Source organism: Hippoglossus hippoglossus, chromosome 10 (assembly GCF_009819705.1).
Source record: "Hippoglossus hippoglossus isolate fHipHip1 chromosome 10, fHipHip1.pri, whole genome shotgun sequence".
NCBI lineage: Eukaryota > Metazoa > Chordata > Actinopteri > Pleuronectiformes > Pleuronectidae > Hippoglossus > Hippoglossus hippoglossus.
In genome coordinates, this window is record NC_047160.1 from 8374077 (window position 1) to 8398736 (window position 24660).

The 24660-nt window shown below is 43.0% G+C and overlaps 1 protein-coding gene across 1 annotated transcript in view; it reads right to left on the minus strand.

The window, feature by feature from the left end:
- The window catches only part of tenm1 (teneurin transmembrane protein 1), a 179577-nt gene that overhangs the window by 124607 nt on the left and 30310 nt on the right, over positions 1–24660 (minus strand). The gene's annotated exons all lie outside the window — the stretch shown is intronic.

Sequence of the window (24660 nt, forward strand, 5' to 3'; positions counted from 1 at the left end):
TCCATCATTTATCATTCTCTTTCACCATCACTCTCCCACTTCTCACCTCCACCCTCCTGCTACTCACTCTCACTTTGCAGTCTGTCCTTAAACCGAACGTAGGCTAATTACAGTTTTGCAGAATGTACAAATGTGCTTTGTTTAATGTCAGTGTATCTGCATCTGTGTGTACGGTCGCACCGAACTCTACATGAGGCATCTCAGGACATTAGTTGTCTGTGCCCAGGCCATATGGCTGCAGCACGGTAGTACGAGCACAGCAAATCCCACGTCCCCGAAGAGCAGCTCTGTCCAGCTGTATTGACAATCAATGTAACATTAGCCTTGTAAGGGAGTAGGGACTCTAAGAATCTGGTTGACAGAAAAATATTGGTCCTCAACTCTATTCGCTGCCAAAATGTCACCAATAATTTAGTATCTGAAACTGTAGCCCACCTGGGAGATCACCGCAATCTTCTCTGCTCAAAGAGTTAAAGTAAAGCTGAGACGCACACCAGAGAACACATCGTACAATTCTCGCCGTATGAAAACGGGGAAAAGTTGGGTATTAAATAATCTCATTTCAGTTTCCAGCTTCTATTGCCTGCATAAAAAAAACCCCTGCATGTTACTGGATTCTGCACTTCAGCTACCATTATGTTGAAAATGTAGGCATCATTTATCATTTTTCTTTTTCAAATATTGCCAGGAAACAGTTATGGAACATCAACATTTCCATTTTACTGAATCTCTGCACATGCCCTGACATTATATCGCTATTCTGATCTCTTCACACCAAATTGCTTCTGCCTTTTCGCACAAACATGTCAACCAATATGCTCTGTCACATCCACCAATAAGTACAATGTTCATCGACAGGCCACAGAGCACATCAGGTTTTATGACTCTGACTTGTTGGGATTTCACATTCATAAGATAGTAAGTATAAGTATATCGTCGTGGTGTTTCTGGAATAGTCTGGTGGAGCAGCTCTGTAAATGGTCTATAAACTTCCCTATTTCCAGCTTGAATGGCATTTTGAACACGGTTTGAAGATGGTTACAGTTATGACAATGTTTCCTCTGCTTGCGTCTATGCGTGTGCGTATATATCCACATATGTGACATTAGAGATCCAAAATGACAAATGCTGTTGAAAGGCTGACAACTTTTATTGATCTTCCATAACGGCTGGATCGTCTTTGTCACATTTCCAGAGCACACGGTAAATGTTTGTTTCCGTTCTCGGGGCAGACTGACACGATGAAATTATCTCTTCATTACCCATGACGTGCCATTACTCACATCAAGTATTTATTTCATGGTTTTCACTGAAACATGCAGGGGGGTTCTAACCAAACATTGTCCTCCCTCCATTGTTGTTTATAGCTCTGGGCCATCTGCGACAACGCGCATTTCACACTTGCACATAAAATCTGATATTTTTAGCATGTTTTTGTTGAATAACAGCAGCTGAAAGAGTGCGTCAACTCAAAGTTTGTGAATGTGCTTAACCAGTACTTAACCGCACTCTAGTCAGTCTACAATTGAAACTTTTGATATGGACCTGAAACACACATACATGCACATTCAGCCCATTTTTTATAATGGGCTAAATATGGGATTATTTGGGATTATAAAACACCAATAATTTACAAAAACATGCATCTTCTCCTCTTCTGGAAAAAAGAAAAAGAGAAGACACACGGAAAAGAAAGACCAATCTAAAGAGGTTCCAAATGAACTTATGTTTACAGAACTAAATAGACTTGACAAAGAGCTGTTCTTCTCTTCTCCCACACTCTCTCTAGCTAATTTATAAATTGCACACATACACAGCCGACTCAATCTTTGCACATCATTCATATTTACAAAATCAATATATTTTCTTATCTGACAAAACAGAGCATTACACAGTTCACAATAAACAGGAATACAGAAAACAAAATGAAACTCATTTTCTACCTCATTCAGCAACAACACTAAACTTATATATAGTACTATATAATATTGTATTGTACCATATATCGTACATAACTTTAAATCACAAGGAAATTGCCAGCGAATCTGACAGAGACTGAACCCGCATGTGAGCGGGAGAGATGACAGGAATGTATTTGTGTCATTACCTGGCACGGCTATTTAGTCTAAACTAATGGTTGTGGAGAAATGGAAGTTATTTTCGTCTGAACCACCTCTAAGTTTTAAAATTACTCGCTTAGGGAAAACCGACAGAACATTTTTGGAGCACTACTGCACTGTGTGTTATTTTAATGCACCAGGCGCTTTAGAGTGTTTTGTTTTTAGTTTTTTCTTTTTCGCAGTCTATCTGATTCATCAGTAGCTGGTAGTGCTCTGAGTCCAGCCAAAAAATCCTGCACTTTCAAAGGTTTTTCTCTAAATACTCGAGGAAGAGGTCTGTAGCATTTGTTATATATATAATGTGTTTTTAAAATATATATTTCTCTAGAAGAGCTGGACACTTTTGTACTGAGGTTGCACTTGAGGCAATAAGTCAACTTTAGATTTGACTTTGTTGACTTCAGATTTGATTCAGAATATGTTAACACTAAAATGACTTTAGAGCAATGGAGGGCGTCCAGAAACTGTAGAGCAGCTGTGAACAACTGTGAACATGTTGGTCTTCCAGAACAAGTCATTCCTTCACACAAGTGAGAAAAATGAGAAGTATAAAAAAATATATATATAACAGTACAACCGAAACAGTAATATGTACATCACCATAAATTCATACTTTTACAAGGGAAGAATTTTTTATTATTGTAAATATTGGATCATAATTGGTAGGATTATTATTACTGATAAATTAACAAGTGAACAACATTTTAAAGCTTATAGCTGGTTCTTCATTTCTTTATAGTGTACTGCCCAGTATTTCAACCAATAAAAATAATAGTAAAAAGATAAGTAAATATTACGCACACGCAATGTTAATCTCCAATGTAGCCTAACTATGATCTATGGTTATCAACTGTAAAATAAATGCAGTAGAGCCAAAAGAAAAATATTTGTCCTCTGAAAACAAAAAATATGAACGCTCAGGTTAAAAGCTCATTGTAGTTAATTTTAGAATTCACCAGTACATTTCTTACTATTGGATAGACAATATCACATGTTCATTTGTATATGTGGAGCATTATATGCGACTGTGTGTATATTAACATTTGAATATGAGAATGAATTTTCATCATAAATCATAAAAACACCTGCCTGCATGTAAAGGTTCAGGTTAATAGCACTGAAAATATTGTCTGTCAATTCGCTGCTTTACACAAAACCTTACTCAAGTGAATAAAAACAAAAGATCTGCTGACCCAACTATGACTACTTAAAGGTTCTACTATTCCCATTTGAAAATGAAAAGGGCAATTCTTATTTAGTGCTGTGCGTCCCTGAAGTTGGACGAAGCAAGGCACGGAGAGCTGCACTTTTATTCCCCTGTGACACAGTCGTATATTTCATTACACTTCCCCCGCCTGGTAAATGTGCATATCTTTCAAAGGCCATGTTATTGTCATGGAGACAATAACCCTGCTGACATTTTGCTTTTTAAACAAGAAAGTTCCACACGAGCACCACAGCCGACAACATACTGTTATTAAAGGCTGAGTAATGATACGTCAACTGAACTTCATATGAAAAACGAGCGAGTTCCCCTTTAAATGAAACAAACATGATTTAATTCATTTTTTAAATTAGTATTTTCCAACTGTAAATTTCACTTGACAATATCTTTATTTATACATTAAGACTTGAGTCAGACCTACAGACATCTAGGATGATAAGAAGTGAAATCTGTCGAATTAGACATTCTTTTCAACGTAACAGCTCCCTACGTGTTGAAGTAGAAATAACAAATCCCAAAATTTGTATCTGTTGAATTTCAACTGTCAACCTCTAACATCATTATTAATTTCGACTTTTTTTTTTTTTTAAACCTGAGCACGTTAGAACAGCTCTGGGGATACAGAGCCCCGAGTGCTGTGTTTATGTTTTCTGGCGAGGGAACAGAGGGGAGAGAGTGTAAAGTGGACAGGAAGGCAGGAGAAGGGACAGGGATTGATGGCCAGAGGGTGGATGTAATCTTGGTGAATAGGGTGACACAGGGGCCCGGGCTGCCAGATGGTGCTTAAGCAGGCCGAGCTGAGCCAGGCTTTGGGTCTGCACTCCTGGAGCTCCCCAAACTGCTCTCTTTCACACAAGGGGCAGAAACGGCAGAGAAACACATACTAATTCATTCTTTCCCACAAAGTCATGTGACACATGCGATAACCTGTGTTGTGTTGAATAGGAGATGTAATGTAAATGGGCAGTGCAATATTTGGTGAGCGAGCCAGGAGTGGAAAAACATCAAACGAACTCTGTGGGGGGGAAATAGAGGCCTGAGGAGGGGCCATCGCGGCTTTCGATGACAGTCGTGACAGTGTGGAACATCCCCTGCCCCAAGGTTTCTCTGGGATTTAACCCTCCAGAAAAAGAAAACAAAATTGGGGAGGGAGGGGGGGAGTCGCTTATGAGATACTTTCCTGGAATCATCAGCTTTTGGTTACATAAGCAAGATATGAGGGAAAGCGTTTTGTAGCGAGCGGACGGGGAGATCTGGGGGGATTTACTGGGAAATGTAACAGGTAACAGGTATTCAGGCCAGGCATTTAAAAAACGCTTCACTTTCGGTGAGACGAACCTAAAATAGCACACAGATTAAGTATTTATGAGAATCTGAGCATTTAAAGCCAAGTCATATTTATGCAATGTGAGGAGAGTGAGGGAAAAAAATTACTTAGGCCTAACACACACACAGTGATGGTCGTGTTGTGTGTGTGTAATGAGTGAGCTGTCGCGATGGTTCAATTCTTTCTGGAAGGGGTATTAACAAGCGGGTATAAAAGTGTTTGAATGAAAAATGAGTCACGTGTGCAAAATAAGCTCATTCATGAACGCTCGTCGCGCTCATTAAAATGTTCTACTATCAGTCTGGATGTGCCTGCCAGATGTTCGCCGCTACCTGTACACGGGTTTTTTTTTTGTAACAGGCCAGAGACACTGCAGTGAGACATCCTCAGAGAAAAAACACAGCAGTTTGAAGGTTTAATTACTGACAAGAAGGGACATTGTTAAAATTATTAAGGGGTTAGGGTCAGGAAAATGGGAGAGTAATGAACTTTTGCAGAAGGATAATCTGCTTATATTTATACTTTATTTCAGCCTAGTCACACACAAAAATTTTGCATTTTCTTCATTACTGTACTAAATAATTGTTTTTTGTGGCTAGATGATTTGGTTTTTTTTTTCATTAAGAAATAAATATTATACCTCTGGAACAACACAGTTTGGTGACCAACACAGAGACACATTACAGGACAAGAGCGGGAACTAGATTTAACCACATTAATATCAACGATACATAAAAAGTAAAAATACATAGGTAAAAGGAAGCAGGTCAAAATGTATGGCTTAAATTATGTTATTGCTGTAGGTGTGTGTGTGTGTGTGTGTGTGTGTGTGTGTGTGTGTGTGTGTGTGTGTGTGTGTGTGTGTGTGTGTGTGTGTGTGTGTGTGTTAGACCTAACTAATTATTTTTTACCACAAACCTGTGCTTTACTGATTTAATTTTGAGGACTTTTCACTTTACTCCAACACATAAATACGCGTACTTTCTGCTCCTTTTACAAAGCTGCCATTTCGTCATATTTACCATAAATATATCATTGAGGTATATTAAGAGAGGTAGAATGTTTGTTAAAATGTAATTATTAACAATGCTCCTTTTTCTTTTTCTATAACATTGAATATTCAGGCCCCTTCCCCACACCCAAAACGTTGGGTTCTGTCTCGAACAGGACAGACAGAATGTAAAGCTTCTTTAACAAGAAGAGACCACTTCTTTTTGTGTAGTAGACCATCAAAACATGAGCCACAATAATATTAAAACCTAATTTTGAACCTGGTTTCCTCCTCTTCTTCACGCTCTGTTTGTTCACGCACCCTATTGTCTTTTTCCCCCTTCCTCTTCAATACCGTGCCTGGAGCCCGACTGCAGAGTTAATTTCACTTATTACACTGAAGCCGGATGAAATCCATATAGAGCCGGACCTTAACAACACCAAACCTGCCATGTCGGACAGAGGAATGTGATTCTTTTAGAGAACGTTTAACACTATTGTTGGACCAAAGCCCAGCAAAAAAAACACATCATCCACCCCACTCTAAAAATAAAAGCATAATAATTTCCCCCAGGATAGCTTTTCATCTATCTCGCTCCTTAATTGACTTGCATTAAACTGCCACAAAGTTTATTCCATTGCTGTGCGATGATGAAATAAATAATTAGCCCCATAAAAAGGTCAGCCAAGTGAAATTAGAACTCGCTGGTTTTTGTTCGTCTTCCTCTCGGTAATGAGATGGGATCCCGCCCTAGCTGACCATCTGACTCTCTGTAATCATTTGTCTCTGTCTTAGCGGAGTTCCTGACCAGAGATAACGCATTATATCATCAGATTGTATGAGCTCCAATATGACTCCCACTCATCGGTCGGTTTGCTGATGAGAGGACCGTGAAGGATGGTAATATCGATAACAACAACGGGTACTGTACGATAAAGCAGCCTAATACTGCTAATGATCTCCGCGACGATGATGAAGCTGATGAAGATGACGTTACTGATAATGCCAGTGATGAAAATAACAGAGATAATGACGATAACATTGGATAATAACAGTGCTAACAGTGATGATAAAAAACTGTGGCGATGGCAGCCGAAACACTGATAATTACGTTGATGACAGTGCGCTCCCAGGCAGCAATTAGAATAAAAACAGCCATTGATTCATCTCTGCAGACGTGGGGGGGGGGGGGGTTAAACTGTGAGATCGCCATTAAACAAAGTGACACAATCATGTTGTCCAACTGGAGCAAGAAAATACAAATGAAGAAAACAGAGCTACTTAACAGCCTCTCCCTCTTATATAGTCAATTTTCTTACCGACCCTGATAATTAGCAGCAATGCATCCTCCGCGGTGCGTGCGTGCAAGCGTCTGCGTCTAAGGTGTAAATCTATGTGCAAATTTGTGTAATTGCTTGTTTGTACCCCCATCTTCAAAAACAACTCCGGAGCAACTCGACAATCATGTTTAGGCTGCAGGTGATTCTGAAAGTAGCATTTCCCTGGAGAGGCTGCGAAACCTCCTGAGTCTGGCTCCTCAGCTCTACAGCAAGAGGCTTACCATCACTCAAACACTTCACTGCAGGGGCCCAGCGCTCGAATTACATTTTCAGACGAGCACCCTCCTTCTTTCCTGTGCTGCTTAAATGATCTGCTGAAAACGTATGATTAATCAGCCGATGTTTTGGCAGTCATGACAGACCTGTCTGAACTTTTTCAAACTTAGTGAATTTGGGCTGTTTTGCGGTGGAGGGCAGTGCAGGTTTGCCTGGTTGAAGCTAATAGTTGAACAGCAGCTAGCTGAGCTCGGAACATCTCCACTGAGAGCACAGCAGTGTCCTGATCCTTCCTGACCTTGTCACCACTGCAGGGTACCCAGTCATTGCCACCTGCCATGGAGCTGTGCAGGTGTTTGTGTGTGTGTGCGATGGTGCATGTCATACCTTTCTGTGAGCGCATGCACGACTGCATAAGTGTGCGCATGAGCGTCTGACTGAGCATCATATGCATGACGTCATGTGAGTTATTAGCCTTGGCTGGAATTTGCATCAACAGGAGGAGAGCGTGACAAGGTGTGTGAGGCTCAGGAGGTGAAACTCCAGAATGGCCATTGCAGAGATTAGTGCGCACATTCATCTTTTACAAGCGACACAATTTTCGACCATTTTTCCCCCTTGCTCTGCCACATATACCTGAACACACGCTGCATGTCCCTCAAGCCCAGAACAATAACAACTAGCACACGCAGACTGCAGCAGACTTTCATTTGCACACAGTATGGAAATGCACCATATTCCCTTAGACTCCAGCAGTAAAGCAGGAGAAAGTGCCCGGGCTTGACAGCGAACGGGCCCACATGAAGAGATTCCTGGCTGGCTAAAGACAGAGTGGTATCAAAGCTACAGGAATGCACCACCAGCAGCCCATTTTTTTCACTGAGAGACAGAGAGAGTATGCGCAGTGTTGTAGCAGACCTGAGCTGCTGGTAATTAGAATGGGCTCTGAGGAGAGACAGGCAGTGGAATGAATGCAAATGAATTCACTGGCTCCGGCACTGTGCTCCACATCCTCACTTTTCATATAGCATGCTTTTCCGACATGAGGCTCCTGGCACAAACAGAGCAGGGCTACACAAAACACACTGAGTGACTTGACCGTGGACATGCAACTGCCAACATACACACCCTCTCTCTCTCTCTCTCTCTCTATCTCACACACACACACACACACACACACACACACACACACACACACACACACACACACACACACACACACACACACACACACACACACACACACACGCACACGCACACGTGCTAGTGTGCAAATAAAAATGTGACTCTGCAGGCCTGAAACAAATATGAACGCAACAGTGCACAACGAGGCAAGCACAGATAAAAATACACACAACACATACGCACAAACACATTATACTAATCCCCCCAAATGCCACAGAGTTGTCCGTGAAAAGAGAAAGGGGGTGAAAAGGCTTGTTCCGAGCGAACGTCCACAGCATGTCCCACAGCGGAATAAACAAACCCTCCTTAATTGGTGTCGATTTGGAATAGAGTGATGATTCATCATGCAGAACTCCCCAGTAGAATATTGGAAACCCAATCATTTCTAATCCATATGACCTTGACAAAGGGCCAGAGTCAGACGCATGCAGGCTCCTTCCACGTGCATTGTCCGACGGACAAAGTCAAGGCATTGTAACTGACTTTACAACTCATTGGAATTGTAATCCACCAAAGTCAGATCACTTCGCTGATTACTCCATGTCAGCCAGCAGAAAATCTTTATGAAGCACTCAGTTCTCAACAGCAGTCATAAATCAGGCCACTATAAGCTTTCCGTCTTGACGATGGCACACCAGAGACACTATTTCCATACAACGCTGCTACAGTGAGTAATTCCTATTCCCATTACATCTACCAGCGCTGCTCTTGGCTTAAAGGAAGTCCAGTGGTGCTACCTCAGCTCGCCCCCAGGTCCCCGGTGGTTCACGATGTGAAACTTTGATCGCTAACTCTGTGGCTCTTCTCAAGGAGAAGCAGGTCATCTGTGAAGGGGTCCTGCACTTTACTAGCTGGTGCTGCAAATGAGTCTAATTAACACATCTCCTTTCCTGTCTTAACCAGGCATCCGGTGCCAACTGGAGTCTTATTATAGAGTAGATTATGCATGTAATGTCCCCACTGAGATTTCAGTATAGAAAGCAAAGCATTCAGAGGAGCATACATATATAAATGCGCTGTTGCACAAGAGGACGGGACTGTGAATACGGGTGGAATAGCAGATAGGATGAGGGGCTGCTTGGTATTCTGACTGGGGCATATAATAGATGATGGAGGGCGATAGAGATACAAAGAGTGCGCAGAAGAGAGAGGGAGTGAATAAGAGGTGAGATATTTGTCTTCAGCACCACCTGCAGATTCCACTGGCGGCCATCTTGCGGTCAATGAGGTGAGTGCAGCCACCGCCCTGGGTCAGGATTAACAACGACCAATGACAAGTCGGCACTTGCCCTCTATTGCAACAACACCTTGTCGTTCCACTCCACCGACCGCACCTATCACACCGATCACAACGCACACACACACACACATGCACTTTTGCACTCTTCTAACGTTCACCGTCTGTCTGACTCCCTCTTAAAACCACACACACACGCACACACACACACACACACACACTCACATAAGCACACACCAGGAGAAGCTTAACAAATGTGGGAACAGATGCCCCACATCAGACTGCAGTTGGCCTCTGCTCCCTGTGTGCCTCCAGAGAGACAGAGGAATACGGTTAACGAAGATAAGACACCGCGGTCCTCTGCTGTCTCAAGCCATGGCCGCGGTGAACACATTCTTCCCGTTTTCGAGTCATTTGTTAATGTCTGTATCAGTGTAAAGCAATCAGAATATCTGCGAGACCTTCTTGATACCCTCTATATGTGCTCACCCCTTCCTCCTCATCAGCTTCCCCTTTCCCCACAAACACAACCAAAGAAAAAATACAATCCAGCAAAGACTTATTTGGAGGACACCATTTCCCTTCATCCAAGGTGCCAGTGCCCTCCATTCACGTATTGATCTGAAGTCGCTTCTTTGATAAGTGAAGAGGAAAACAAGACATTTAGTGACTCTCCTGTGCTCAGACATCCAGCTGAGGTACAAAGCCTCTAAACTATCTTCAAGGTGAGGGTGAGCACCTCGTCCCTTACAGACTGGTTCCTAGCATATTCCATAGAAAAAATATACAGTTAATAATGTGATGAAGAGATAATTCAATATGATTTAATCGAGCTGCTTTGATTCAATGGGATTTGATATTGTTACTTCATCGAGATACATACACAGAATATATTAATTTTGAGCCACTAAATGAGAAAAGGGTCAATATGTCCTCATTTGAATGCCAAGTAACAAGTCAGCAGCCATAGAAAAACAATAGTATCGTAAATAGTGGATTTCTCACGAAAATGCTATCAACTGGATGTGGTTTCCAGTATCCAGATCAGTGTGATGCGCCTAAATTGGTGTTTTCAGTAAGAACTCATGGCTTCAGTTACTGGCATTAGTCAGGGAGTGTACATAGGAGGTATAGCATTGGCGGCAAACACTTGAGCCTACTTTTTGCTCTCTCTTCCTGTCCTTCTGCACGGCAGCATGCTTCAGAAATGATGTTATTTCCCTCGGCACACGGGATTGTTACGACTGGTCACGCACCTCCCAAGTTTTTTTTACTCTGCGCACACAGTGCATCTAGGGCAACATGGATTGAGCTGGAGGGCAAGGGTCTGTGAACTGGTCCATCACTACAGACATCTCAAAGACCCCTGATGAGGGAGATTCTCAGACAGCTCCTTTTGTGAGATTGCAGAGACTGTTGGTAGAGATGAGGTATTCTGCAGGGAACTATGGTAAAACCTCAGCGACTGGTTTGTCAAGGCAAAGAAGGTCAACAAATCGGTGCTGAAAACAAGCCAGTGCCAAAACTGTTCCGTTTTTTTTTCTGTTTGTGTTTCTTCTTCTTCTTTGCCTTTTTCCTGCAGTGTGTTTGTAATTTTCTCAATGGTCACACCTATCATTTATGAGAAGACTGCACCGAATCACTGTGCCTCACGCACAGGTATGAAAGGGAGAGGCAGCATGTAAAGTAAAAATAAAAATAAAAGTAAAAATCATCCACTGTCTGTAACTTTACTGTCAGTCCACATGCAGCCTTCCGACCTCTTCACCTTCCGAACTGTGAGCATGGAGGTGGCTGGGAGAGAACCTCCACCTGTACCACAGGATCAATCAGGGCAGGGGAGAGCTGTTAGCTGATTGATCCTCAGGTTTAAAAGGCAGCAGCAGAGATGCCGAGGGCCACACATGGGGAGAGAGACACGGCGAGCCTGAAAAGGTTATAAGTTGGACAATTTTTTTGTCCAACTTATAACCTGACAGCATCTTTTGTCTTTAGCATTAAAGATGCTGAAGAGCAACACCCTTGTCTCTGGCTGTGTGTGGGAGAGCCCCGTGGCATGGTCAACTGCCACACTATCCTTCCTAATATTTCAGGCAGCTTTGGACGATGTAGCTTTGGACATTTCTTTTATTATTTAATTCATTAAGATGATTGCTCAAAGGGAATGTTAGGTTGGACAACGTAGCTAAAGACGGAACAGAAAACCTATTATGGTTTGTAAGTAGTTCTACAGTTATCCGTCAGCATTCATTCTGGATGATTCCACTGTGAATGTTGTATCTGTGGCTGTGACAGTTTTCCAGGATGAATGGGTCATTTTTCACGTACATATCGTGGATATTGATACACAACTGTTAGGACTAGATTTGATTCACAAGAAGGTAGGTAGGTTTAAAAGCATAGCATGTGACATTTAGGAAATGCTATATATAGAGTGCAGTCTACTGAGGAAGACTGGCTGGCCGCAGGGTCAGCCGGGAGATCAGACTGAATAAGCATCAGCGAGAAAGGGAGGAACACACACACGCACTTGCATGCACATATGCATACATCCACACACACACACACACACACACACACACACACACACACACACACACACACACACACACACACACACACACACACACACACACACACACACACACACACACACACACACACACACACACACACACATTTACAGAAAATAGTAGCTCATGAGTTCACTGTTTTTGATGACAAATTAAGCAGCATCTTTTGATCTGATCATTGGTGGATCAGACACATAATCACTTAGCTCTCCAGACGAACAATGTGTGGATGGATCAAAGGTTTAGGGGGTTGACACCTTCTGTGTTGAACTGACAGACATCAATCTCTCAGCCCTTATGGTGTCTAGTCTCAATCTGCCACGGCCTGCATATCCTCTGGCTCCCTAAATTACACGATTAAAGATCTGTCAGCATAATCAAAACTAAACCAAACCCTTGGGCAGACAAGATGGCAGTGGCTCACTAACCACTGATCCCATGGCTACGGTCTCATTCTGGAAATACCTCAATGGACTACCTAGCTCTGCAAACTTGTCAAGAATATGCAGACGTGTCACAGCGAGGTACGCAAATGCGAGATGAAACCTTGCATAGCAATCTCAAAATTAGACGTTAGGTCAATACGCTATTACTAAGAGACAGCAAAGTGTGCACTTGAACATAGCTCGGGTAGAAGGATGTTTAGATAGGCATTAGCTAACAACACTTTATGACTATTCAGAAGCCACTTAAAGGGCACATACTTCAAGACATTTAGAGCTATTAGCAGCCATTAAAACTCATGTATAATCATGTGGAATGATGTGCAAGAGGGGCCTCATCTGCAGGAGCAACAGTGGACTCAGAGGAAATTAAAATCCATCAAGAAGATGAGGACAACCCTGCAAGTCCTGCAGGTGTGTACACAACACATATATTTCAGTCTCACAAACACACAAGCACACACTGTCATTGATCTCAGGACACACACAACTGCTGCAATAACCAACATACCACAATGGGAAGAGACATAAAAAGATGGGATAAATGCATCAACCCTTCATTTTCACAGTGACCACCGACAGTGAAAATGTGACACCACTGCCCTCCGCCTCACCCATCTCCTTTTCAATCTACAACTGTGACTAAAAGGGCCACCAACCTCTGACACGGTGACGCTAAGAGAAGCCACAACTAGAAAAGACTGTCAGTGACCTCCTCTAAAAGGGTCATTTGCTCCAAGGCTATAAAATCTTAAAAAGCAAAAGATAATATTCTGCCTCAGCTGTGACCGTGGAGACAGCGACGAATGGCGAGAGAGGGGGAGCTGAGACAGGACCCCAGCCTTAATGTAGTTTGTAATTGTAAGTGTTGGTCTTTAATAAAAGCCCAGAGTATTTGGTCAGGCTAATAGACTGGGCTCTCTAAATCCTGCCTTTCATGCATTATTCAACAGCCATTAGCTATCGCCTCATCTGGGAGGCTTTATGAGTCCTATCATCGGCTGGGGCCGGGCTCGGCACACCAGGGGTGTGTGGGGAAGGGGTGAGGAGGGGATTAGCCAGCGACAGAAAGAGAGAAAGGAGAAGATGCTAATGCAGGTATGGGACGGAGGAGAGGGGAGGTTAAGGAGGATTCCGAGGCGAAGAATCAAAGCGGAAAGCTGACGAAGGATGAGCATGATGTGGCATAGGTGAGGGTCTGTGATATGGAAATGACTACGGGGAGATGAAGAAATGGCTGGATGAAAGCCAGAGGTCACAGGATGGAAATATGAAAACAGGAAGGGGTTGATGCAGGGAAATGAGCTTGGGGAAGTGACCGATGGAAGGTGGCGGGAATGGAGCGAGATCTATATGGAAGTCGGTGCTGGAAGGTGAGCCTCGGTTCAGAGGGAGGCCGTATAGAGCAACAGAGAATGAAAGAGAGATGCCAGTCTGAAGTGGCATTTTCTGTTGGCCAGGAATATAAATGTCAGATTCTTCCTCCCTCTCCCCTCTCAACCTTTTCTTCTTTCAATCCCCCTCACCTCCCTCTCAACCTCCTCCTGCTCCTTCCACTCCACCTACTGCTGCCCTTCTCTATCTGCCCACCGCTCCCTTGCCTCTACCCTTCTCCCCAGAGCAGTGCCAGTGGTAATTTTACTTTCAGAGATGAGAGAAGGCTATTGAACACATGGAGATGCAGGCTGCTCAGTTACCATGGTATCACTGGCCAACAGGAATGGCGCCAAGACCAGGATGCACGCATACATGCGTTTGTCTGTGCATGGGTGTGTACGGGTGTGAGCGTGAGCGTGCACTCTTGAGTGCATCTACACGTCTGGGTAATGGGTGTTTAGCAGCGCTGCCAGACTTGTCCCCGCCACTGCTCTCCCAGACTACCAGGTTCTCCTGACCCTCTGCGGCGGCCCAAGGACACACTCCTGTCTCTCTAATTAAAACACAAGCCTCACACACACATACATAGTCTCACACACATACCACACACACCCTCCAGGTCTGCATCTTAAAATAACCCTAAAAGGAACAAGCAGAGCCATCATCCCGCTGCACTCAACACCTCTTCAAAATCCACATGCTTTTCTCACCAGGCAGCTCCTGGGCAGACCCTGCCTCAGTCTGCAAGAAGATTTGCGAACAACAAACAGCATCTTCAAAAGTAGCACTCATTTACAAGGGGACTCATCAAAAGAGCTGCATTTATTACTGCATGTCCTCTGCGCGACAATAGCCCTGTCACTCTGTACTCGATGGAAATTGGCTGCACACAACTGTGGGAAAAAAATCCTTCAGAAAAACTGTCAGTGAGGCTGGGAAACAGGCAGAAGCTCAATGATAAGTGTCCAATGCATAAAATATTGCGGCACATTTAGGAGTCCTTCCGTTCCCAGACTGTTGTGTGGTTTGTATTTTCTCCATCAAGAAATCTGTTCGACCACTCTCACCGCAAATAACCCTTCCACGTGTGTTTGAAAATCTATCATTATGCATAACCCATGTGTCTGAGTCAAGTTGGAAGCAAACAGCATTTAACATTCATGTTGTGTGTTTTCATAGACCAAATGCTAAGGCATCCTATGTTTGCTATTTAAGGAACAACAATGGCTCGTAGCTGTGAATTCTCACTGTGTTATGTATATTGCTGCAAGTATGGAAACTAACCTGTGTGGACATCACACATGACAGCCTCTTCACTTCATCTCCAACAGACAATTTAGCATGTTTACTTCCTCGTTAAGCGCATGAGAGACCCTGATGGAGGAATCCCAGGGAGGCAATGGCGTCCTGTCACTGCAGGTTACCACTGCAGCATGATTTAATGGAACTGTCTGTCAGAAGGCCGAACAACAGCCTGTCAACCAAGAAGCAGAGTGGATGTGCACGCATACGCACTCACGAGCTCAAGCACGAGAGTCAAACAAAAAAAAAAAACCCAGATGAAGATGGATTGTCAAAAACTCTCCCCTCTCTCTCCCTTCTCTACACATACACACACACACACACACACAGCCACTCAAAAGCAGAATCACATATGTCCAAAAAGGTTCTGGCAAGAGTTAAGATAGGCAGAGATGAACAAAGAAGCGCTCCAAGCACATTCAGAGGAATCAGCGGTAAGAAAAACACACATCACCGGTAGCCCCCCTACTAGGAGAGAAGATGAGTGCCAGGAATATACCCGCTTCATCAAGCAGCACAGGTGTTATCAGAGCAGTTTGCAGGCGCTCCCGCCAAACAAAGTAACACTGTCATCTCTACAGAAGTAGCAGTGTGGAAATCAACCCAAACAAATGTAATGAAGGGTTCACAGAGTATTTAGCAGATTAGGTGGAAAACTCTATGCATGACGGGGGCCCAAATCCAAAGCTCATTACATGTGGCACTGCATTAGGAGCTCGCGCAAGCCAGAATGCAGCCCTATCCCCTGGCTCAAGGCAGATTTCTATCCCCTGCATGTGGATGAGGTAGAGAGCAGGCACATCAGCCAGGCACCGGGCGTCTGCTATAAAAGCCTTTTCTATATTGTATATTTCCACCATGGTCCTGAACTGGCAGGACAGAGAGCTCTGATTAGCATCAAAGCCTTTGATTGCATCACTCGACAATCAGTGCTGCTCTCCTGTAGGACGCCTGCTGTGATACATAACATTATCCGTGTGTGTGCATGTGTATGTGTGCTGGTTGAATCAAAGTAAATCCCACATATATGCAAGAACATAGAGTACAAGCATCTACCTGCCTAAGCCCACACATGCACTTTTAAGTCTTAATGTTTCCAGATGAACATGAAAGCAGCGTCAGAAGCCCACCTTGTGATGCTGCGCCCTGCAGCCGCATCCTCTGCTCCAAACAATTCACTCTGGCCCTGAAAACAGGCTGCTTCTTTAAAGATACCTGTCTCTGTGGCTAAATATGATTAGCTGCAGAGGACATTGTAGCTCTCGCCGCGGCTAATACATTTAGTATGGATCGTCTGAGGGGGTAAGGATACAGCTTGCAGAGGGATCAATATTCTAACTCAGAGTGTGTCTGCAGAGGAGGAACCACGCTGGGAGATGGTCAACTGTTCTAAAGCGGCCAATGCTGTCTGGAAGCACCGCGTGCCAGGAATCCCACGATATTGAACACTTCTTCAAAAGCTAATGCTTAATGCTCAAGCTGGGCGATGGGTAACGTCGAGTGTCTGCATCAGGCAAGGAGCTTGTTGAAGATTTGTTGTGGATATCTCTAAGGATGAGAGATTATATAAGGCCAATCTGGATGATTCTGTATAGTCTATAGTGCACCACTTATGACCGAAGCCCCATCGGGCCTTGGCTCCATAGGGCTGATGTCAAAGTGGTGCTCGAAATAGAGAATAGGGTGTCCTTTGAGATAGAGGGGAAAAAAGACCCAGATTTAAATGGCTTCATTTGCATGCGTGAATCCTTCACTTAAGCCCATTTGAATCGCGCACACACACACGAGCCGCAGCAGACACAAATGCACATGCGCACACTCTCACACAAATACACAAACACACACACTTAGCGCAGACACATTCTTTCCCCCTTTTTTTTTTCCGAGAGTCAGAGGACATTAGCACTGCATCTATTTCTGGAGGCCCATTAAGGCAATAAAACATTTAGGATCTACACAGAGTGACTCCCACTGTCAGAATGACCTGTTCTTTCCCCATTTCTCCTGCTCGTGTAAAAAAGCTGACACGAAGCTTGTGACAGAAACATGTATTTGGTGGCATTCTGGATTTGCCTGAGTGGGCCGGCTGGATGGGTTGGGGTGGAAGGAAGTGGGGTTGGGAAGAGTTGGAGAGGGGGGGGGGGGGGGGGGGGGGGGGGGGCAGTCATTCGCATGCCAAATGGCTCCATTTTGCAGAAATGTGACGCCCGCTCTTTCCTGACACGCTATAATAAATCTATCAATTGTGTGTGGGTGTGTGCGTGCGTGCGCATTACGTCTGTGAGCACCATGCATGAAAAGGAAATTGGTGGCATCTAAACAGGAAATATCCCCTTCCGCTTCTCCTCCGCGGACGTGACAGTCACAGTAACAGCAAAACTGCTCATCTCACCGTAACACAGGCTGGCATATGCCTTATAATGGAAATGCATTGTACCAGTGAGGGACTAACATACACTCACAGGGGCACACATGTATGGAAACCCACACCCATATGCATGCACCCACGCATAGGAGAGAATGTGGAATGAGTAGACAACCTTGTCTGCCTCCCGTCTCAAATCTATACATGAATATATCATTTGCTGTCCACTGAGGACTAAATTCATGAAAGCAGCCATGCTAGGCTACTTTAATGTGAAATGACAGGCTTCTAGGCAGCTCTTAGAAGCCTAACAAGCCTGAATAGTCGCTATTTCCAGAGGGGAGTGTAATGCTAGCAGAATGGTAGCTTTTCTATATATATATATAGTTCATTAAGGCACACACAACCCTGAAAAAACCCAGCCTGTGTTTCACCCACCTCCCATCCGGTTACACATCCAAAACCTGTAGGAAAAAAAAGATTTTTTTTCCTTCCCCAAGGAAAATGATTAGTTGTGTTACATGTTCGCTGAATCATTTTGTGCATTTTACCGATCAATGCTGGATTTCAAAAACTCGGCATGAGCTCACGAAGTTCATGAAATGAAAGTATTTTTGGATAATACATGAAGTAATTGGACATGATAGTTCAATCAAATCAATGATAAACAAAGGCTTTTTACTTTCTCATTGCATTAATGACCAGTATTGTGTTATAATGTGTGATTTGTGCTCTGTCTTGTAATTAAAAGAAGTGTTATTCTGACTACTCAGTCTCTGGTGTTAAAATCTTTACACAGCGCAGCTTAACTTGTGTTTATAATGGAAATAAAGAAAAAACATAATATCTCACTTTAACAAGGTAAATTATCTCTGAACACTGAACAGAGATTAACTGCAGTTAAACACTATATGTATTATGTCTATGACTTGCTCAAACTTTCTATATATTAAATATGAAGTCTGCTTTCAAGACGTGTAACTCTTCTATATAAAAACACAGTTAAACTGTATTGTATATCTATGTGTATGTATATATGCTGTCGTCTATTTCTACTCACACATGTCTTCAGTTATTTTAAACTCATCCTTAAATCCTGGTGTGCAATATGAACAAACACTATTTCACAATAATAAGTGAATGCCTTCATTTTTATTCATTATGTTCATTATAAACCCCAACTCTAGTCTGTAAAGCATTTTTACATAATCACCATCCATCCATCCACTTTTGGAAACACTACTTAGCTGATGCGTCCACCTCTTACAAACATGAATTACTTTCCAAGAATGTGCTGTCGGACATTAATTATTTACATGAAGAAAATCATCTTGTTTTCTCTGCTGATGTGGACGGTGTTCTGTTTAATTACAATCGGGGTCTTTTCCAAGCAGCAGCTTTATCTGGGTCAGGGAAATAAAGTCTATGTCTCTATGATTTCATTGAATAAAAGCTGGAACCATGCACAGCAAAACTCAAACTAGCCTGTTCTGGGGTTGACTCAGCTGATTTAACAGAGTCATGCACAAATAAATGCATAGTTCTGCTGGTTTATATAATTGTTAAAAAACGAAATAGTGAAACTAAAGTGCGCTCTATTGTTGCTTTATGGAAACATATTGATGCTGATCGTGTCAGCTATAAATCACACTTGTGTGAATCCTATAGAGAGCCCTACAGTGGAAGCACTTCCTATTGCATGTGTATTCCTTTTACTTCACCAAGTAACAGTTATTCATGTTGTATAAACACAGAGAGGTAAAGTGAAATTACCTATGAATTACTAATGTTAATGGTGCTCGTAGAATATGAATATCCTACTAGACACTTCTTGGCAGGAGCAGGGTTGCAAAATTAAACAAAGTAGCTTTAAATTTTTTTACATCTTCCCAAACATAAACAGTGGTTTCATTACTAAGATAATATCTGAAGTACAGTTTCATTGTAAAAATAGACTTTCTTTAAAGTTCAAAAATGGAAATATGATACCTTTTAACACCTGCATTTTTCTGGCATGGCACAAATCGGCAAAAATAACAGACATAATATTTTTTATATTTGTTCCTCTTGTCACCAATTAGTGAAACAATTTAAATTTTTACCAATGTGTAAAACCTGTGTGATGTCTGAGCTGATCTAATTCATTGAACACCTATATGACCAAATTCAATTCATAGAAATAACATATTTATTGTAAGACGGAGGCGGAGCTGTCTCGGCTGTACCATGTTCCTGACATGCCTCACTGGTGAACACCCCGGAGTGAGACATTGGCTGAACAGCTCACATTCATTTTTAGGATATATAACAGCAGTAAGGTTTAAATAATTGAGACACTAAAGCTTTTTGTTAATGCTTGATTTGGCTGAACTTCAGATGGCCTTTATGTCATGTACGCCCAGCACTTTAATTCCTACTGTTATTAATATCGAAAGACAGCCAATGCAGAATATCACAGTCTGTACCAAGTGAAATAAAGAAGTTTATCTCTTTTCAATGAGTTACTATGTTCTGAGTAAACTTTATACCCTCAATGTGTAAAGTATTTCCCTGCTATGGAGAAAACATTATCTCCCAGGAGCTGAGCCAACATCTTCCCCATCACTAATCCACACCTCGTATCCTCCTATGACTGCCCTTCTTTCTTTGAAGAAAGGTTTGCACTACAAAAGCTTCTCCCTGGGCAGTATCCTATGCAGCTGCAGTGTTATATCTTGTAAGTCAATTTTTGCACAGTGTGACGCCTCTTTTCAAATTTACAATGAACATGTTCCCCTACCTTCTAGTTTCTGTCGTCGTGAACTCCCACCAATGACCTGGGGAGGGAGCAGACAAGCTTTGTGCTTCTCCCTGGTATAACCTCACCCTACAGGGGGGTGTCCCATGTGCCAGATGGAGTTGCTAACAGGACTGGGATCCCACACTGCCCCCCCCCCCCCCCCCCCCCCCCCCCCCCCACAAACACTGCCAATTATGTTTGATGGTGTGGTCAGCCGAGCCAGAAGCACATACACTGTGTCTGTACGGGCGAGAGCTTTATCCCTCATGTGCCACTTTCTCCTTCTCCAGTGTTGCACCTTAACTGACTGACTATTGATTTCTGCGGGCGACGCCATTAAAATTCAGATCTTTACATTGCAGGTTCAAAGTTGGCTGCTCAGCAATAGCCACAGGAGGAAATGTGACCTGTAAACACACTTCGAGGTAGATGTTTACAACCAGGAAACAGCAGGAATGTTGTTTGACCATTAGAAAAGGTCGAGCAAAACCTTTTTTGCATCCGATTATTAAACTGCAAAAGAGTATAAAGTAGTAATGATAGTTCTACTGATTTACCTGCTGCATGCTGAGAGATTGGTGACAGCACCTTTCATTCAGGCTGAATAGGTACCAATCTCACCTTTAACTATGAGAGAAGTCTTGATGGTGGGTCTGAGTCGAGTCTCACGAGGGTTCCATCGTATTACACCTGCGAGAAAAACACGAACCTCTCCTGTTTACTGCCGTGCGAGTGTGTTCGCTGTTTTCGTGTATTGACTGTGAAAACGAATTTCCTCTCTGAGGATAATAAAGTACCTGTCCACTTTAGTGAGGTGCAGACTTGTCAATAATATGCACGCAGATGTGTTTTCTCAATGTGCCCCACTGCGGCACTAGGGACTTGTCAATATCCCACAATGCACCTCTGACCTGTGGGCAACACTGCCTCACTCTTCTTTTCAACTTCCAATGGGCATTGATTGCCGAGCAGCTCCCACTCATGTGTAAATGTGGCAATTGAAGAAAAGAGAGGAGGGGTGTGCCTTTAAGTACAGATCAGGGGCTTTGAGTGTAAACAAGAAAATATAAGCGAATAGTTTTTCAGACGCAGCTAACTCAAAACCACAGAGACCCAAAAAACATCCTGAAGCAAGGAAGAAGAATGGTCGCTGATATTATTGTTCTCCAGATCGGAAAGTACAAAGTGTAAGTGTGAAGAGTATTACACCATGGATGTATGATATCCAAGGTGCTATTCTAGGGTGAAAGTGTGTGTTTGTGTGTATTAGTGAGAGAAGGCAGTATCTAGGTCTGTGTGATGAATCTGTTTCAGTGGCAAGCAAGGTGCTGTGAGCAGCATGCCGTCTGTTAATTCACATTCACCGCGGGTGGTTAGAGTCCGTGGCTGATGATACTCGGAGGTGTTGAGAAATGGAAGGAGAGAGGAAAGAGAGAGAGCGTGGACAAATGAACGGAAGCCATGTGCGGGGACGATGCCTGATGTCAACGGTTGTACAAACAAAATCTACAGTACAAATACGACTGTAACTCCATGGTCGTTTGCTTCACCAGCTGGTTCCCTCGCGACTGCACCCCAAGTAGACAATATCTATGAAGACCCTATCTAATATCCAATATTAAGACCCAAAGGTCTACAAATTTGCTAAACACTGCAGCATGGAAGAATCAGCGTTACAGCAGAAATGTTTAATCCCAACGTGCTCGGGTGTAAAGCCACTCTATGCTTGTATAAGTAAAATTAGCTGGAGCAGCGATCTCAGCTGGAGAGGTTTTGATCTCCGAGCCATCATGTCTTCATTAAAGTATTAACCGATGATTGCAGCAGCACCAACCAGCCGTGTTTATTTCAGCAGCGATTATAGCCCGTGTTACATCCACGCAATCCTAACCTTCGCCTGCGATAAACCTTCCCACACGCCGTCGCCTCTCTCGGCCGTGCAACAGCCACGACTGCATTAATCATATAGATCTCCTCCTCCTCCTTGTTTTCCCTCTATGCCTCTGGCCAAAAAATTACCAGTGATTGTGCATCACCCTGCCCTGCATTCATTCCACTAATGTAGCATATGACTGCGGTTATACGTTTGATGCATGGCATGTCTCACCCACTAGCTCCCTCGCCTTCCCCCCTGCCTGAGATATCAGGCCAAATCCATTCAACTAAGACAGCCCAGATGTAAATAGCTCTTGCATGAGAACCTCCCCACTCAAGATCACGCCACAGGACAAAAAAGCAGCATTGCCCAGGGAGGGGAAAAAAAGGGTGTAGTTAGACACCAAGAACATTTATATTTAGTTGCTGTTTGGATCGCTTTGTGATGTGCAGGTAGAGTCCTGGTTTATAGTTGTCGCCAGCCCTCCGGTCGCTGTCTTGTAAAGCAGAAGGAAAAAGATCCTGCTGCGTCACCCGCATCACATAAATCAGGCATGAAAGCATAATGGTGAGAATTTGACTGAGGGCAAACGGGGGCAAGGACAGACATATGAGATATTACTCTTGCTCTTTCTTTCTCCCTCTGTTTCCTCCAGTCGGTGTGCTGACCCATCTCTGGTGCTGACCCAAAAAAAAAAAAAAGACTAGACAGAGGAACCGCATCCACCTATTGTCAGCCGCATACCCCATTATCTCTCTCTGCCTCGCTCAGCAGCCACGAAAGGGGTCGCCTCATGTATCCCCGAGGTGATCATCACTCAACACTTCACACACAGGCTACACTCATTTCTGCTTGTTCCCAAATCAAGGATGTTCCCTATTCAGACGGGGCTGCAGTCACTCGCTTTATTCCAACACAGAGAACAAAAAACAATAACAGATGAATGTACCGTGAATGCAACACCCGTTCCTCCAGGGAGGGAACGAGACCTTAAGAACTGGTGGAGCATATCCACTCAGTCTGAGAACTACAGAGGTGTAGTTCTGTGAATAGATCATAGTGCAGCCGGAGGTTACAGGCGGACAAAAGGGGAACCAGCCACTGACACCTCTTTTACACCAGAATTAGCAGGTGTACGCATGTTTTTTAAATGTGGTTAAACCCGCTTAAAAATGGCAAGCGACTTTTTTCCCATTACCAGTAGAGAAGTAGGCTTTCCTGTTTTTTTATCGTCATGTACGCACTGTAAAACTGAGGCGCTCTCTCACCTCTCTGTCTTGCCAAATTAGCTCTTTCCCCCGGGTGTCATGTTTCCTTCACTGATGATCAGAGCTGGAGCAAATGTCCTGCCTGCATCTACGCTGTGTGCACGGATACAAGGCGTCGTCCAAACGGTGAAAACAATTGTCATAAAGTGATGAGTAGAGTATGAAAACTTTATTGTCACATAATATATATCCTCATATCACACCCATTAACTCATGGAAAAATGATAACGTGCAGTGTTGAGGAGCTGGTCTGGATAATGTTAAAAGCTCTGTACTTAGTCCTCATCTGTTTCTTTTTTTTAAGCAAAAGATACTCTATGGAATATTTTTAATAAGTATGAAGTATGAAAAAAAAGCTGCCAATGCAGAATATGAAGTATAAGTCTGATTAGTCCTTCATCTAGGGAGTAGGACTAGCTCTACATTGCAAAACAAAACAATGATGATCCTTTATTCTGCAGAGCCTCTTCACTAACTAACCCTTTGACATGTAGCTTGAGCCTCAGTGCTTTAGCCTGATGCTGTGGCCATTAAGTTAGGGCTGGATGATAAGGCAGAAAAATTGTATCAAGATAAACATGTTCATATCAGTCGATATTGGTAATTATCACGATAGGTGTCACATTATTATTTCTTTTGAGTTTGAAGAAGTGAGTGACATTTGCGGTTTCAAACTGATAAACAGCAAAACATTTTACAAATCTGAAGTAGATCAATAATGTGTTATACCTCCTCACTGCATAAGCAGTACATCAATATATATTGAGCCTTGTTTTATATTGTTTTATTGCCCTACATTAAGTGCAAACTTTGGACAGGGTTTTAGTTTTAAAACGAGTCAATTGGAATAACTGAAAGTCACAAGGAGGCCGACTCACAGAGATAACATTAACATAACTAGCTAAAACTAATAACAAACTAAAACTAACTTTTGATAATAAATCTGCAATTATTATTATTATTATTATTTGACTGTCAAAGCAACTGTAACTAAGGGGCGATGGTTTCTACCTTGAGGTTGGAGCAAATGTGCATC